This window comes from Ovis aries, chromosome 5, assembly GCF_016772045.2.
Source record: "Ovis aries strain OAR_USU_Benz2616 breed Rambouillet chromosome 5, ARS-UI_Ramb_v3.0, whole genome shotgun sequence".
NCBI classification, from domain to species: Eukaryota; Metazoa; Chordata; class Mammalia; order Artiodactyla; family Bovidae; genus Ovis; species Ovis aries.
The window spans coordinates 55,678,715-55,695,108 of NC_056058.1; the positions used below are offsets into that span (position 1 = coordinate 55,678,715).

Here is a 16,394-nt window from a genome sequence, read left to right on the forward strand (position 1 = left end):
ACAAACAGATACATTTCATAAGTGGCAGAAGAATTAAAGTGAATGGAAACGTTCTGGTGCTATGTGGTAACTACTATCAATACCATCACAAGAGTATGAAATCAGGATCACGCTCTACGATCTCTCGCAGGTTTCGTCCCTGCTCCGTCCCTACTCTGTGGGACATGTCTCTGGGTCAATAGCATCTCTAATTAGTTCTTTCCAAAACCAGCAACTTTTATTCTTTAGTGCAGTACTTCCCAAAAGAAGTAATGTGAGCCATATGTAATTTCAAATTTTTTAGAGCAACAAGAAATTTAAAACAGAAACAGGGAAAATTAATGCATTTTACTTCACCCAATTCATTAAAAATATTATACTTTCAACACATAATAAGCAAAAAAGTTATTAGTGAGTTATTTTCCTTTTTACATCCTACGTCTTCAAAACCTGTTTCTTACAGGTTTTACACTTACAGCACCTCTCAATTTAGACTAGCCACATTTCATGTGCTCCATAGCTGGTAGGGCCACCATGCTGACAGTGAGCTCTAGCTGGATCTTGAATTTTCATTGACATGTCCTGACTAGATTACAGGAACTGTGCTTTCTAGTGTCATAGATGCTTTCAACGAAGCATCTATGACATGTCAAGAGCGTACTGAGCATTTTCCTATATATCACACCTAACTCTTCCAGTGGCTTGCCAAGAAAATATTGCTGGACTCACACTACAGGTAATGAAACTGAGGAAAGGGGTTGAAGAGCCCACATTTGTGGGGAATATTTAATTTTACCTCTTTAACATCCAGCATATTGCCTTGCCTATAACATGATTTAACAATTATCTATGAAATGGATGGCAGGTTACTCAGCAAGCCTACAGAAGAGCTGGGATTTGAATCAGGAACACCAGATTCTGAAGACTGTTTCATTAACACCATTTTAATTCTAGTGTGTCTGTCATAGCCCCCAGTGCAATGTTCAGTGATTCCCCAGTGTTGTTAAATATACAAATCTTTCATCCTAGTCAAATAGCTAATAGTAACTCTTTACCCAGATGTCATATGTATTGATGTCTTCCTCTCTTTTGACTATATTTGGTTCAACAAATAGTTGTCAGGTACCATCTCAGACCATGGGACTATGCTCAACCTGAGATCATCAACACATGATCCCCACTCTCAAGCTACAAGAGAGTTTAGTTCAGTGAAGTGCTGTTGAAGTGGAGCAGAACTCTGTGGTCCTTGTCCTCCCATGTCCTCTGCCCACCTGCTGCCTGTGGAAAAACTTTAGCCAAAGAGCAAGTTTAATCAGAGAAGTGGGAACATGCAGAAACAAAGGAAAACTATCAAAGGAGACCAAATAATAATAGTTTAGTCAGTAAGCACAGCCAAGGACCTTTAGTTCCTTCTCATGGGCTATAGATAATATTCTGAGCCATATCCTGTGAGCTGTCTTATACAGACTGAAACTCCCACCAGGTGGAAGAAGTTAACGACATGATGACTAGACTGTAGCCATGACGTAAGCTACCACAATTCCAAGAACTAGCCTCAAGTGATAGAGACCAAGTGACTATGGAACTGAAGATTTACTCTACTTAAAACAAGCAAGATGCTGGTCAGACCGCAGATAACCAATTTCAGGATGACTGTCAGAGCTGACTGTACTGTTTCTGCATGTAGCCCCCTCCCTCTGTCTAAAAAAGCTCTTGCCCACTGATTGTCAGTTGAGGGGAGGTGGGGAGTCGACCTCTAGACAGGCATCTCCCACTACCCCTAGTTGCCAGCATCCAAAATCAACCTTGTCTCTTTATTGGCTTTGAGCAGCAAGAAGCTAGATCTGGGTTCAGTAACACTATTAAAAACCTTAGATTCACAGATGAGCTAGAAGTGGCTATCAGTTCAGTTCAGTTCAGTCAATCAGTCGGGTGCAACTCTTTGTGACCCCATGCACTGCAGCACACCAAGCTTCCTTGTCCGTCACCAACTCCCAGAGTTTCTCAAACTCATGTCCATTGAGTCGGTGATGCCATCCAACCATCTCATCCTCTGTCGTCCCCTTCTCCTCCTGCCCTCAATCTTTCCCAGCATCAGGGTCTTTCCAAATGACTCGACTCTTCACACCAGGTGGCCAAAGTATTGGAGCTTCAGCTTCAATATCAGTCCTTCCAATGAACACCCAGGACTGATCTCCTTTAGGATGGACTGGTTGGATCTCCTTGCAGTCCAAGGGACTCTCAAGAGCCTTCTCCAACACCACAGTTCAAAAGCATCAAATCTTCGGTGTTCAGCTTTCTTTATAGTCCAACTCTCACATCCATACATGACTACTGGAAAAAACAAAGCTTTGACTAGACAGACCTTTGTTGGCAAAGTAATGTCTCTGCTTTCTAATATGCTGTCTAGGTTGGTCATAACTTTTCTTCCAAGGAGCAAGCATCTTTTAATTTCATGGCTGCAATCACCATCTGCAGTGATTTTGGAGCCCCCCCAAATAAAATCACTGTTTCCATTGTTTACCCATCTACTTCCCATGAAATGATAGGACCAGATGCCATGATCTTAGTTTTCTTAATGTTGAGTTTTAAGTCAACTTTTTCACTCTCCTCTTTCACTTTCATCAAGAGGGTCTTTAGTTCTTCACTTTCTGCCATAAGTGTGGCCATAAATGTCATCATATAATCTCTATTATATAATTTAGCAGTAAATTATCTACTACCTAGATTCCATATGGGGAACTCTTGTGTTTCCAACAACAAGTTCTTGAAGGAGGCAGCTCATACATCTGTGACTCCCCGAAGTATTTTGCAGAGTGCTAGGCAAGTGACAGGTGAACATCTCTTAATTAACTGGCCGCAGCTCTGTCCCTGCTTCTGTGTGTGCCAAGTAACAGAGAGCCAGATTCCTTACAGGCAAAGAGCAGCTTGATCAGATGCTGCTAAAGTTCTAATTATGGATCACATTTCTCAGAGAATACAGAGGTAGGAGGGCTCTCCATTTTGACTTACACTAGAAAGCTTAAAACTAATTCTGTTGAGGTTTGAGAATTAAATTAATTGGTAAATTAATTCAATATTTATTAACTATTATACATTAGCTGTAACACTAGAACTATGAGCAAGATAGTCCCTGTCCTTGTGTCAGTGTCTGGTCAATGACACAGATATATGAGGAGGTAATTGTAAGACAGTGTGATAAGCATGAAGGTAAGTACAGAGTGCCCTAGTAGCACTTAGGGGGAGCATCTAACTTGAACTTGGTGGAACAGGGGAAGCTCCCTGGAGAAAGAATCCTAGGTCTAGAGGTAGAGGACAAATGAAGGTCAGTCTGACCAAAGGGCCAAGGATGGGGAAGGAAATGTCCCTTCCTGCCAGGCAGAAGGAACATCGTGTAAGAAGATCCATAGAGCATGGCATGTTCGAGGGTCAGACGAGAATTTAATATGGTAGGAGCATGACATGCCAGGGCTGGGCAAAAGAAAGAGCCACGTCCACATGATCCTGGTGAAGTAAGCTTGAGATTTATGACGAAGGTCTTCATGGAAAATAGGAAGAGGCAACACCAAAGGTTTTAAGGGGAGAAGTGAGAGTTGTGTTTTAAGAGCATTTGATTGTAGCCCTCGCTGTGTTTTATCACAGTGCTTCTCATATGCTATGGTCACTGTTTTTCCATCTGCCTCTACCAGTATCCAGAGAGGCTTAAGACAGAGTTCCTACTTATTTCTCTCTGTGTCTCCAGGGAATAAATGCAGTATATGCTGGGTAGCTGAGGCTGAATACACATTTTCATGAGTAACATCTCTGCTACTTCTTGGTAGGCCTGAGGGACTCAGCCTATTGAGGATGTATTATCAGAAGGGTTCTTAGATTCCTTGGACCTCTTGAAATTATATGCAAAAACATGGGTGTAAATACATATAATTTTTCAGGAGTGAGGGATTATAATTTTCATCAGATACTCAAAGCTCTCTCTAGGTAGGAAAGACCTCTCAGAGGTGAAACATCAAAGGACAGTGAGCACAAAAGGTAGAAAAATGAACTGGTACACATACATTTCCAAGTGAAGATGGAGAGGTGGTAAAAGAGGACAGTTCTATAGTAGGAAGACAATGTTTGCAAGAAGAGGGAAAAGAACCCTGAAGAGGGGCTTCTCCAGTGGTCCAGCGGTTAAGAATTCACCTTCCAATGCAGGAGACCTGGATTCCATCCCTGGTTGCAGAATTAAGATCCCACCTGTGGCAGGGCAACTAAGACCATGAGCTGCAACGAACGATGCCAATTCTTGCAACTAAGACCGGATGCAGCCAATAAATAAATGAATATTTTTAAAAGGAACCTTGAAGAAAGTGTACCAATTTCCCTCATGTCTTCTAAATTGGCAATTCATAGCTACCTAGTCCTCAAAGAAAAATGTTTTGAGTAGAACTATAAGGAACTGTGAAAGCATTGCTGAAAGAAGTCATTGTAAACATAGGGTCCTTAGAGTCAGAGAACCCAAGGGGAAAAAAGGTAATCACTTTATTATTATTATTATTACTGAAAGAAAAATATTGTGCAGGAGCCACTTCCTTCCCCTTTTCTTTCACAAATCTGCGTCAGCAAACTTAATATTTTTAAATGATAGAAATTACGTACACACACAAACATATATAAACAGAACAAAGTTCTGATATTCATGAAACTAGTCATGATAATTCTGTCTTGATAGTGGAAAATTGATGATTTTTATTCATATTATCTGATTTAAAAAATGAGCATGTTTAGCTTTACAAGTGTTACATATGGGGAAAAAAATCCATTTTGAAGGAATGATAGGCTAGGAATGCAAAAATTACTGCTTTAAAAGACAGAAAACCATAGGAGAGCATGTAAGTGAAAGTCAGTCAGTCATGCCGGCCATGGAATTCTCCAGACCAGAATACTGGAGTGGGTAGCCTTTCCCTTCTCCAGGGGATCTTCCCAACACCAGGGATCAAATCCAGGTCTCCCACACTGCAGGCAGATTCTTTACCCGCTGAGCCACCAGGGAAGCCCAAGATTACTGGAATGGGTAGCCTATCCCTTCTCCAGGGGATCTTCCTGACCCAGGAATCAAACCCAGGTCTCCCTCATTATAGGCAGATTCTTTACCAGCTGAGCTACCAGGGAAGGCCATAGGAGAGCGTAGCACATCTCACATTATGTTTCATTGGCCATGAAGCTCATAATCACTAGAAGAATACATTAAAATGCAGATTCCCAGGCCTGGCTCCAGTTCTACTGAATCAGACTCTTTAGGGATAGGACCTGGGAATCTGCAATTTACCAAACTCTTCAGGTAAGTCCTATGCTCACCACAGGGGTTTTGAAAACACCTGGTTGATGAAGAAGAGGCACTCAGGAAGGAAGGTTCCAAACTAGCAGGTGGCCTTTCTTCTACATTAATATGTATGTCCCAGACACGAAGAGGGTCTGGACAGAGAAGAGCATGATACTCCCTCTTAATGTTCATTTAGTGATTTAATGTTTTTTTTCATCTTTCAAAACATCTTCCATATACTTTTAATTAAAAAATGTACTTATTAATATAATCTGAAGTTGGAGATGGTGGTGGCAGGGGAAGGGACCCCATGTAAATTATAAGCTGAGAGTCTTGTGTTATATCCACAGAAATCCCCTCATCTTGGGAGCGTGGGGTGAAACAGGCAGGATATCCCAGAAGATGGTCTGCTTTCTTTCAGATACCCATACATGTTTCACTCTCTTGCCTGTCTCGAGGCTGGCTTGGAGTCAGTAGCTGGGGGTCACATCAAGGCCAGGGACTGCCTCTCTCAGGTGGAGGTGAGGCCCTCTCAGGGCTCTGAGGGTCCTGTTAGGTCAGGAAGGGCTGGGTAGCCATCCATCAACCATTTCTAGAGCTGGCAAGGCTGCCTTCCCTGGAGAGTTGGCTTCCAATACTGAGACACTACAATTTTAGGTCACCTAATTTTTGATTTATTCAGTCATGTCATATTTGATCCACCCTTGTATGTCATCCTAAATTCTTTTGAAACAGAATGGAGTAAAAATATTCTCCTTCCACAATCCTGCTTTCCAGATCGATAGCAACCTAGTTTCCAAATATAAACATGTGGACTGAATGCTCTTTCTGTTTCTAGGTATTTTTTGTGGTGGGGGAGACTTCCTCTGGGTTTGCACCTCACCAGTGATTCTTCACGGAGGTAATGGGATTGCCTTAATCGAGCCCATTAGACTATCTTCTTATAATTATCTCAGGGGCCAATCTGTCTACGTAATGGGCTCTGGAGGCATCAAGCCTTCACGTTCTTTTTTTTTATTTTTTTTAATTTTTTTATTTTATTTTATTTTATTTTATTTTATTTTTTTATTTTTTAAATTTTAAAATCTTTAATTCTTACATGCATTCCCAAACATGAACCCCCCTCCCACCTCCCTCCCCATAACATCTTTCTGGGTCATCCCCATGCACCAGCCCCAAGCATGCTGCATCCTGCGTCAGACATAGACTGGCGATTCAATTCACATGATAGTATGCATGTTAGAATGTCATTCTCCCAAATCATCCCACCCTCTCCCTCTCCCTCTGAGTCCAAAAGTCCGTTATACACATCTGTGTCTCTTTCCCTGTCTTGCATACAGGGTCGTCATTGCCATCTTCCTAAATTCCATATATATGTGTTAGTATACTGTATTGGTGTTTTTCTTTCTGGCTTACTTCACTCTGTATAATCGGCTCCAGTTTCATCCATCTCATCAGAACTGATTCAAATGAATTCTTTTTAACGGCTGAGTAATACTCCATTGTGTATATGTACCACAGCTTGCTTATCCATTCATCTGCTGATGGACATCTAGGTTGTTTCCATGTCCTGGCTATTATAAACAGTGCTGCGATGAACATTGGGGTACATGTGTCTCTTTCAATTCTGGTTTCCTCGGTGTGTATGCCCACGTTCTTACAAAGGAAAATGCTGTGCCTGTGTCAGAAGAGCACTGTTTTCAGGAATTACTGGTTAACCATCAATAGCCAGAGGGACAGGGCTGGGGGGAAGGTACTTTGCTGTGATGCAGCAGGAAATTGCTAGATTTGGGACTTTATGGCCCCAAAGGGTATGCCTTTTTTTTTTTTTTTGAGAGCGTTTTAATAAATCTAAGGGACGCATGATGCCAGTGGCACGAGGGACTCCACACCATCTGTTGAGGTTGGGCAGACTGCTGCCTGTCTGCTTACTACGAGAGGATACCAGGATCTTAAGGCTGGAGAGACTGCCAACACTGGATGGCTTTGGGAGTAATGAATGGCTCGCTTTGCTGCCTTGCTGGACTGGGCTTGCAGACTCTCCTGATCCCTCTACTATGACCATGAATGCTCTGATGTCCTGGATATCTTCTCTAACTTTTCAGCCAGTGCTGCTTGAAGATACTCACACACTACACAACAATATTCTAATTTCTTCATTTTGTTCTTTGCAAATTTGAATATATAGTATAAACAGGGTAGATCATAACGAAGGAAAAAATCAAGAAAAGCTATCCCAGGTAGTGCTAGTGGTTAAGAATCAACCTGCCAATGCAAGAGATGCAAGACACAGGTCCAAGCCCTGGGTCGGGAAGATCCCCTGGAGGAGGAAATGGCAATCCTACTCTGGGTTGCCTGAAGAATCCCAGGGACAAAGTACTCCAGTACTGTTGCCTGAAAAATCCCATGGACAAAGAAGCCTGGCAGGCTATAATCCATTGTGCCACAAAGAGTTGGACACAAGTGAATGACTGAGCACAGACATAATTGAAACATTAAACTAAATCTACAGTAATTGTTATGGGTTGAATTTGTTGTTTGGTCTTTCAGTTGTGTCCGACTCCTCTGTGACCTCATGGGCTATAGCCCTCCAGGCTCCTCTGTCCATGGGATTTCCCACGCAAGGATATTGGAGTGGGTTGCCACTTCATTCTCCAGGAGATCTTCCCAACCCAGGGATCAAAACTACATCTCCTGCATTGGCAAGCAGGTTCTTTACCACTGAGCCACCAGGGAAGCCCATGGGTTGAATCATGTCACCCTAAAATTCCCAGTGGTCACATACAGTTGTGAGAGCTGGACTGTAAAGAAGGCAAAATGACAAAGAATTGATGCCTTCAAATTGTGATGCTGGAGAAGACTCCTGAAAGTCCCTTGGACAGCAAGAAGATCAAACCAGTCAATATTAAGTGAGATCAACCCTGAATATGCACTGGAAGGAATGATGCTGAAGCTCCAGTATTTTGGTCATCTGATGTGAACAGATGACTCACTGGCAAAGTCTCTGATGCTGGGAAAGACTGAGGAAAGATGAAGAGGGCGCCAGATGATGAGATGGCTGGACAGTGTCACCAATGCAATGAACATGAACTTGGGCAAACTCAGGGAGATGGTGAAGGACAGGAAGGCCTGGCGTGCTGCAGTCCATGGGGTCATAAAGAGTTGGAGATGACTGGGTGACTGAACAACAACAACAAAATTTACGCTGAAGCCCTGCCCCCACCCCCCCCCAATATCTCAGAATGTGACTTTATTTGGAAATAGGGTCACTGAAGATGTAATTAGTTGCGATGAAGTCATGGGGGACCTTAATCCAAGATGACTGGTGTCCTTGTAGGAAGGAAAAATTGGGGTACACAGACATACACACACACAGAAAGTCATATGAACAGGATGGCAGAGATCAGGGTGATCCATCTGTAGGTCAAAGGACACCAAAGATTGCCAGTAACCACCAGAATCCAGGAAAAGGGCATGGAACAGTTTCTCCATCACAGATTTTGAGGGAACCAACCTTACTGATCCTTGATTTCAGACTTCTAGCCTCCAGAACTGGGAGACAATACATTTCTGTTGTTTAAGGCACGCAATTCATGGTACTTTGTTAAAGCTGCTCTAGGAAACGAAAACAGTAATTCACAAACCAGGTTCTATGCTTAGCATTCTGTTTCTCTCTTAACACACTTCCACAGCAGTCTTAGGCTTGCAAGATGGGTGTGAATTATTAACTGGTAGGAAATGAATGGCTGGATGGGTGGGGAAAGAATTGTTTTTCTTCTCCCCACCGCCTTTTCTAAAACGACCAACTGTCCATCCTAATGGGGTTTTCAGTGAATGCTGGGCTGAAAAGACTTGGGAAATGATATAGGATCTACACATTTGGTACATATGTGACTTTGTTGAAAATCTGTCAACTATCAAATAAGGTTACTAGCAGGCATCACATTTAGAACTCTCCCTGAATGTGACACATGTGGCATGCCTTTTTCAAGAGAAAGAAAATATAAGGTAGCTCCTTTATGCCTATTGAGAGGGAATTAGTATTAAGCCCAGTGACTCTGATGGCATTTTTATTGGATGCAGTGCCTCCTCCCTCAAATCTATTCCAATTTAAATCCCTTAAGCATTAAGATCGGAGAAGGCGATGGCACCCCACTCCAGTACTCTTGCCTGGAAAATCCCATGGACAGAGGAGCCTGGTAGGCTGCAGTCCATGGAGTCGCTAAGAGTCGGACACGACTGAGCAACTTCACTTTCACTTTTCACTTTCATGCACTGGAGAAGGAAATGGCAACCCACTCCAGTGCTCTTGCCTGGAGAATCACAGGGACAGGGGAGCCTGGTGGGCTGCTGTCTATGGGGTCGCACAGAGTTGGACATGACTGAAGTGACTTAGGAGCAGCAGCAGCAGCAGCAAGCATTAAGATACTATATTTACAATTTTTTTTCTTTTCTGATTCTGTTTATAAATTATCTCAATTTTTCTCTCTGTGAAATCAATTTTCCCCAAGCTTTCCTCCAATAGATCGTCTGCAGCATAAGGGAGAAAACATGTACCAAACTATAAAGCCCAAAGGAAGAGGAACCATACGCCGAGTCAGAATATAAAACACACCCCAAATATGATCACAAAATCATCAAGAAAATATCAGTGCCAATCAGTATGCCTCCAGATTGAGTGGTCTGTAACCAGGACTGCCAAGATTAAAGCCAAGACTGATGACATGCAGAAGTGGGCCTCCCTGGTCTTATTGATCCTCCCCCACTGAGAGAGAATCATGGTTTAGCAGGCAGAAATCAATGCCACTGCATTAAGCTAAGTCAAGTGCAGATTTATTCGTACCATGCTCTGAAACATCTTTATAAAAGTGGCAAAAAAAAATTAAATCTATATATGGTTATACATACTCATCTGTAAATAAATATGCATTTACCTAAATAGATACCTGTTCTTTTTAAAATCATATTTAAAAATATGAAAAAAATGTAGGCTGTTCCTACATTTTCTCCCACCTTCAATTCCAGTTCTTTCTTTCAAGTATAAAAGAAGCCATTTGTGTTGAGATGTTGTCAACTTGGCTCCTCGAGCTGCACCCCAGATTTTGATGGAATGGCAGAGCAGACGCAGATATACTGCAGCCAAAGAGGCAAGGGAAACCATTTGCTCTTGAGGAAATCATCATTTTTGGCTCTGCGGGAGAAAGGAACCTGGCCCGTAGACTTCAATGCCCCATAGGGAATGCAGAATTTGTTCTCTGCCTTCCTCCAGGGAGAACTCACAGGCTGGGACTGAAGAGAGCTTTCAGACTGAACAATGGGTGGAAAGCATTGCCCTTCTAGCAGTGAGAAATGTGAAATTCCATTCCTATCCTCACACGTGTCACCAGGGAACCACCCTGTGGTTCATCACTCCTAGGACACTAGCCAGGCAATCATTTGTGCTCAGGGGCTCAGCCTTAACATAAAAAATCATGAGGAGTGCCCAGAAGGGGCTCCTCCTCATTTCTCATCTCTAAGAAACAAAGAACAAAACATTTTACTGCAAGAGATTTTGGAGGGTTCTGATGAACAGCTTAGAGCTCATTTCTCCCTTAGGCAGGCCGTCTTTCAACTTCTTAGCCTGCTGTGCTGTGAAGACATTTATCCTGCCTTCATGCACATTCATAGCCCCTTGGGCCCTTGAAATGCACCACCAGCCTCGGGTGGGTGGCCAGTAAACCAACACAAGTCCCTTCACCAAACATGCTCAGCACCACAGGGATCAGGTGGTTAAGAGCCCAGAGGTCAAGTTTCTGATCAGTTTAAAATATAAACTACCCATTCCTAAATCACTAAGAAAATAAATCACGGCCCCAAAGCCCTTCCGTCTTTCAACAGGAGACACCTGTGTTTTCATAGCAGTGTCAGCGCACTTTCTTAGTGGATCCCAAGACTAAAATGCACCTCTCAAGAGAGAGGAAAAAGAGAGGGGGGCATGCAGGCAAGGCAGCAGAGAATGCTGGATCAGAATCAGCAGGCCTGGGTTCTTATCCTAGTCCCACCACTTGGTAGCTGTCTACCCTTAAGTGATATAACTTCACTGAAACCCCAGCTTCCTTGACCCTAAAATGAGATATACCATTGACATATATATACTACCATGCGTAAAACAGATATCTAGAGGGAAGCTGCTATATAGCACAGAGAGCTCAGCTTGGTACTCTGTAATGACCTGGGTGGGATGGGGTAGGGGGTGGAAAGGAGGTTCAAGAGGGAGGGGATATATGTATACTTAGAGCTGATGCACATTGTTGTACACCAGGAACCAACATAATATTGTGAAGCAATTATACTTCAGTAAAATAAAAAATTTTTTTAAAAACGAGAGGCAGAATTTCAACAAATATTCTAAGGTTTTGAGTTTTGTACATAAAAATGGGATAATGAAGACTGATTTGCCGTGCTATATTATGGTACATGCTCAGTCATGTCCATCTCTTTGCAACCCTAAGGACTGAAGCCCACCAGCCTCCTCTGTCCATGGGATTCTCCAGGCAGGAATACTGAGTGGGTTGCCAGTATATTCTGGAAGACCCAACAAAAACATAGATGCAATAGCATTTTGTAAGCTGTTAAATAATATATAGATGTTAGTTACTGCCATATGGACTAGAGGAAATTCTTGAAGGACTTAATATCAAGAGCAATTTGGCACAATGACTGGGGTCCTAAAATAATATTAATATTATCACTATATCACTAAATCTATAACAGCAATAAATAATAAACCTATAATCACTAAATCTCTCTCAACTTTGGTTTCCGCACCTAAACGGCTTGCCCTCTGCAAGAGGAGCACATGAGATTAAGGAAGTGTAAATGTGCTGAAAACTGTAAACTGTCCCCAAAACGCAAGCAATTATTATTTAGAGAACTCATTTTGACTTTTGGCATTACGGCGCACACACTGGTAGTTCCTGGCGCCATGACAGATTTTAATTGGCCTGGCTATGAAAACCTTCTAGAGCTATTATGTGCTACACCTGTGATGACCGTGCAGCGTGCTAATTGAGACAATTAGGCTGGGGACCCAGAGAACGGCTTTCCACCACTGAGCATAATCCTCCTCACTTTGAGAGGGAAATTAACAGCTGCTTTATGGCCTCCCACATCATCTCACTTTCTTAGAGAGAGATCCCCACCAGATCCACCTCAACTCTGCAACACTGATCACTGGTGCCTAGGTGACATAACATCTGCGAAGAAATATTAAGTCTGACTTTGAAATGATTTTTGGGCTAGGAGGGGGAAAAAATGTCATATGTGGCACACGTTGGGTAAAACAGTCCCTGAGTGACAGCCAGAATCAGGAGGAAGAAAGCTCATCACTTTTAAGGGATGTATTTAACAGGAAAAAAAAAAGGAACAGGGGATGAACAGATCAATTTAGCTCTCAAGCACTTATTCTCTGCCTACAGAAGGGAGAGGAGATTGAAACTTCCAGGCCAGTGTAACTCTGCTCTTCAGCTTCTCTCTGACATTACAAAACCTTCATTTCCTTCCTCTCCCCCATCTTCTGATATGCCCATCTCTTCTGAGAAGCATGAGAAATACATCTTGTTCTTTGGATTCCCTTTCACCCTTGGACAAAGTCACCTTGGTTGGCAATTAGTGATTATTAATAAAAAGATGGCAAACATATTCATAGATGTTTGCTGTATGCTGGCCATCAGGTTCTGAGTTTCCAAATATTTATCTCATTAGATCCTGTTAGATAAAAGGTGTTATGCAGACATTTTAACTCCTGTTTTACAGACATGGAAACTAAGACTAAGGAAGGCCAAACTAACAAGTTGGTAGAGTCTGGGCTTAAATTAGGGTCTGCAGACTTCAAAGCTTCTCCATAACATCATTGCTGTCTGTCATCTGTGGAAGAACCATTACTCAAGGGCTTGGGGTCAAGGCAAGGCCTAACTCACTTTTGTGACCTAGGATTTTGTGACTTTTTGTAAGTAGGATTGTGCTTGTCACCTTCTAGGTGCTTATTGTGGAACTTAATTTTGGGAGAAGAGGAGTTTCCCAAATTGCATACTATCTTTGGAATGAGCCTCAGCATCCATTCCTAAACATCTTCTCTGCCTTGGCTGAGTCACAGAAAATGACTCTTGCTCCCTAAAGGCGGGTGGTTTGACTGTGAGATCATCTTGGGGACATAGGTATGTCTGGGAGCAGATGGCTCATTCCAAGTGGGAAGGTCCCAGGAAGGAAGCAAACGGTTTGGGTCTACTGCATTCTGCTTTGGAAGAGGCCAAAGTAAACCATTATACCGGCAGCTCCCAGTTTGTGTCAAGTGCCCCATGGTATTTCAGCAAACTCACACGTATGCTGGAGGATGTTTTAAGTTTTGAGAGAAAAACAGCAACAATCACCGTCTATTGGATCTGTGAGAACTAGCACAAGAGAACTCACATTTTAGCATTAGTGTGCGGTTTATTTCCTTTAATAACACAGCATCTTTGCGAAGCTGGATTTTGGCGGTTAATGTAATCAAAACAAGCACTGTGTCAAAAACAAGGTAAAACAGAAAGTGAAGCTGGCTGTGTCCAGGGTGATTTCAGAGTTTGAGAAGCTGTGTTGAGTCCAACGGGGGCACATTTGTCATTACGAGCAACTGTAGTTAAGATGAAATAAAACATATGATTTCTTTTGATTTATGTGTGGTTGCAAAGAGTCACACACGACTTGGCAACTGAACAACAGCACAGTTTCTACAACCACTCATCCACTAGAGGACATCCAGGTTGTTTTCAGTTTCGGGCGAACTATGAGGAGTGCTGCTATAGACACTGTGTATAGGTTGCTGTACAGCTTCTTGTGTGAACGTAAATTTTCATTTTTCTAAGATAAATGTAAGGAGTGCAGTTTCTGGATTATGTTTAGTTTTTAAAAAACTGCAAAATGGTTTAGCAGAGAGGGTATACTATTTTACTTTCCCACCAAAATATATATGACAGATCAAGTTTTTCTGCATCTTCACCAGCATTTGGTATTGTCACTACTTTTTATTTTAGCCACTGTGATAGATACATAGTAATACCTTATTGTGTAGTATTAATTAGCATTTCCTCAACGGTATTGAATGTTTTTTGAAGTGTTTATTTGCCATCTAAATATCCTCTTTGGTGAAACGTCTTTGCACTTTTTTTTTTGCCTGCTTTCTAGGATTATTATCTTTTTTATGCTGAATTTTGAGGCTCTTTATATACTTTAAAAACTACTTTTTGTCTGCTGTGTATTGATAGTTTGTAAATACTTTGTCCCAGTCTTTAGCCTGACATTTCATCTTAACAGGTTTTTTTTTTTTTTTTTTTGGTCCCTACAGAGCAAATGGTTTTTTAACTGTGATGAAGTTCAACTTATCTAATTTTCCTTTTATGGATCATGTTTTGTGTTAAGTGTAAGACATTTTTACCTAACCTAGATCCTAAAGATTTTGGTTTTTTTCTGTCTCTAAAAAGTTTATAACTTTAAGTTCATAAAGTATATAACACTTGAGACTTCGATCCATTTAGAGTTAATTTTTGTGTACACTGTGAGATTTAGATTGAGGTTCATGTTCTGTCTATGGATGCAGTTGCTCCAGCACTATGTGAAGAAAACTTTTTTTCCTTCATTAAACTACAAGTCAAAAATCAGTTGGGCATATTTGCATGGCTGTTTCTGGAGTCTTTATTATGTTCCACAGATCTGTAAATCTATCCCTCTGTTACTACTATATGGTCTTCATTATTATTAAATAGATTGATTTCTATTTTATTATTCTTTTAAAAATTATTTTAGCTATTATGGTTCCTCTGACTTTTCATATAAATTTTGGAATAATCTTATCTATGTCTACAAAAAATCTTGGTGGGATTTTATTAGGAATTATAGAGTCTGTATACCAACTTGGAGAAAATTAATACCTTTTCTGTGTCAAGTGGTCAGGGAAGGCCCATTATTTTAAATACCAAATAACAACACTTGTTTATTTTGGGACTAGTATCATAAACTTAACTTTCCAAAAGGGGCTTTAAGTACCATGTTTAACAACATGTAGCCTTCTTTGATGGCAAACTGAATACAGAATTATATTTCTTGACTACAACAAAACAAAAACTCAGTCATCTGCTAAATGACAAGATAATCTCACCCTCAACATTGGAAGTAATAGAGAGTGGTGGGGACTGTGGCTTGCAGGAGAAAGCATGCTGCCTAGGAACAGGCAGCTACTTAATTTCTCTAGTTGTTGAGACCATGGACACAGCATTTTCACATCTTGTAAAATTTCAATGGAAGCCAGAAATCAATTTTTTAAAAATCTAAAATGTTGGCAGCTATCATAACATAAAATGAAACAGGTAAACACACACCTTGATGGACTGGATCCAGATACCAGCCAACTCTCTGTCGTTTCTGGGCTGAAGGAGCCAACAAGAGAGGCTCTCCAGCCTCAAGAAGTTTACACGCCAGTGGAAGTAACAGAGAAACAGACACCACAAAGCAGTACCGCCTGCTCTGGTACCACTTGGAGCTGTGGCGGCAAGTGGCAGGACCCTTAACTCTGTTTTGGGAGGTCAGAGATGACTTCCCAGGGAAGTAAATTTATACAGTAACTCAGAGAAGCTAATTCATATGTGCTGTTTAATCCATAGTATCTCTAGCAAACATTGATAGGATCAAAGCACAGGGCAAAGCTTTGTTTCTGGGTATCAAAGAAAGTAATACAGAAGAGGTCATGTAATTCAAGGATTCTCCAAATATCATGTCCCTTCTTAGAGGAATTACAAAGCAAAAGCTTTGTAGAGGTGACAGTTTCTCCAGCCTCTTAGAGTAATTCTGAATTTCTTAAAATCACTTACAGGGGTAGAATCTGACCTCAGCTTGCCTCTACAGCCTCCTCTTATGTCTCCCTATTCCTGCCTTTTTTCTGCTTTTCCAATATATAAAGATTCAAGTTCTTGTGTTTCGTCATCCATCCACTCAATCACCTACCCATTCGTCCATTCACTCATCCATCTGTCTATATCCATCCATCCAAGAAATATTGATTTAGGACCACAATTCCAGGTACTGGTAACACAACAGTGAATAA

General features: G+C 41.5%; 1 protein-coding gene across 6 annotated transcripts in view; it reads right to left on the minus strand.

Moving 5' to 3' along the window:
• PPP2R2B (protein phosphatase 2 regulatory subunit Bbeta) overlaps positions 1 to 16,394 on the minus strand; it is a 522,252-nt gene that overhangs the window by 162,585 nt on the left and 343,273 nt on the right. The window lies entirely within an intron of this gene.